The 2,173-nt window shown below is 44.1% G+C and overlaps 1 non-coding gene across 1 annotated transcript; it reads left to right on the top strand.

Annotated features, from left to right (window-relative positions):
- The first annotated feature begins 256 nt into the window (after nt 1-256).
- On the top strand, nt 257-374 carry LOC143363102 (5S ribosomal RNA). The gene has a single exon (XR_013083733.1). It is a non-coding gene; the product is annotated as a 5S ribosomal RNA (ribosomal RNA).
- The last annotated feature ends 1,799 nt before the right edge of the window (nt 375-2,173 follow it).

Below are 2,173 nucleotides of genomic sequence, written 5' to 3'. Positions count from 1 at the left end.
CCAATATCTGCATTATCTCGGCAGCTCCTAACCAGCGCGCAGTAGATTGAACCTTCCTCTTTCGAATGAGCCCTTTACCAGCGACAAAATATTCTTCTGTAAGGACGAAAAGTTGATGCACGTAAAACCATTTTTCGCCTATTTTTGTCGGTAACGTGGTCACTCTACCTTATCGCGAATCTACGAAGACCGGGCCCATAATGAAGCGAAACGGAATCTTAAGTGGATTATTATTCAGTTTTTAACATGTACTAATGTCAACGACCATATCTCACTGAAAAAACCGATTCTCGTCCGATCATCGAAGTTAAACAGTGTTGAGCGTGGTTAGTACTTGGATGGTGACCGCCTGGGAATACCGCGTGTTGTTGGCACACTTTTTTTTTATTTTTCATTCATTCTTATCTTTTAAAACGGTAGATGCCATTGCATAGTTCTTTTCATCTCGTTTTCAAAAATTAAAAAATAGCACAGATTTTGACCAGGCTTTTGTCGCTGCTCGCCGTGGCATCGTTTGGGAGGAAAGAATCGAGGGGGTTGCAGGGGGGTGTATTCGTGGGGCGTGAGTCGCGTACACACCGCAGCACCCTAATGCCGGCTGCTTACGAGTTGATTTATTTATCGGAGTGGCAATACCACGACGAATCCACCCTAAGAGCACGCCAGATTACCGGGGAGCCGGTGTGTATCTTTCTCGCGGACCTCTATGGACGCATAATAGACACGCGTGATAGAGGAGAGAACGACTCCTTGTGTCCCGTCGAGGAGAATCGACGCCGTGGTGTGCCGGGCCCATAATGCACCCCGAGAAGTGACGAATGCGCAAGCATCGCCGTGTCCCGGCGAGGGTGAAGCATTCTGTTAATATTTGCTTATGCGAGCGCGACACGTATACTTTCCTTGTTGGCGGACGGTTAGTTGCTGGCCCATCGCCTGTTATTCTCAGTTTCGGGACGGTTATGAATTCTTTCGGGGTTCCCGATGATGTCTAGAATAATATGCCAGTGTTGCTTCTGTTGTATACGTACTGTCTTCTGTACAACTTTGGCGGTTGTATTGAGCTTGCAGCGCAGAGTTGTCCAATCAGATTTTCATACTTACATTTCTTCACAATTCTCTTTAAAATTTTGAAATATCTATACGTATGAAATCGAAAAAATATTCGTCAGCTATTTCATTGAAAAACAAAATGTTACTGACCGGTAGTCTGCATCTTTATGCAAAATAAAAATTGTGCAGGTCGTTTGTAAAGAATGGAAGTTAAATAAAAGTCTATTTTCTCTGGTTCGTTGGAAGCAGCTCGGTTCGGTGAGAATTCGCAGCTCTTTATCCATCAAAAAAATGGCGAAAGACTAACGAAAACGGTGCGGGGACGCGCAAAAGTGGACAGAGGCGAGTCGGCGCGATCCCCGGGGGTGCTGGGGTGGGTGCGCACAATGGGCATGAAATCCGAAAAAGGGGGAGGCTGCAGATAATTGGCCGGAGCGTTTGCAGAGCGTCAAATCGCGAGGTCAATCCGCTCGCACGGCAATCTCACCCTCCTCGATCCCGCTGCAACCCCTCCGGCCGCTGCCACCCCCACGATGCGAACACGCGGGGATGAAAATCGAGGTCGAATGCCGGGAAATATGGACGGCTACTCGGTCATTCGCGATCCTCCGAGTGTACACGTGCTATTTTCTGTTGCCGGAAATCCCTTTTCTTCTTGGTTCATCCCTGGCAATTTCTATTCTTTTACTTGTAAGATCAGTCTGGAGGATAGTTGGCGAAGAGAGATGTTCGAAGAACCCTAGGTCGGGAAATTTAATAATTTCATAGTCTCTTAGTTATCAAGGTTGATCTTTTTATTAGACCTCATACAACTATCCAATAAATTAGCTATTAGAATATTCTTATTATTCTGCATAAAAATCTACTTAGCACTCGAATGGTGACTGTAAGGCGCCACTAAAAATTGCTGTATCATTACTGAAAATATTGATCACATTATTAAATTTGTTTGTATTCAGTAAATTACTAAACATTTCAGTATTGTACGAGTAAATTGCACCATTTTCGTATGTGTACAATAAAAAAGATATATAGAAAGGAAATATTCTAGGTCTGAAGAAATGTTTCGTTTCGGAGTTAAAATAGCTTCGAGTGCAAAGGGTTAGTAATCACTCAAATATTC

Source organism: Halictus rubicundus, unplaced genomic scaffold (genome assembly GCF_050948215.1).
Source record: "Halictus rubicundus isolate RS-2024b unplaced genomic scaffold, iyHalRubi1_principal scaffold0020, whole genome shotgun sequence".
NCBI classification, from domain to species: Eukaryota; Metazoa; Arthropoda; class Insecta; order Hymenoptera; family Halictidae; genus Halictus; species Halictus rubicundus.
The sequence above is the reverse complement of the archived record's forward strand: the minus strand, read 5'-3'. Positions and strand labels throughout refer to the sequence as shown.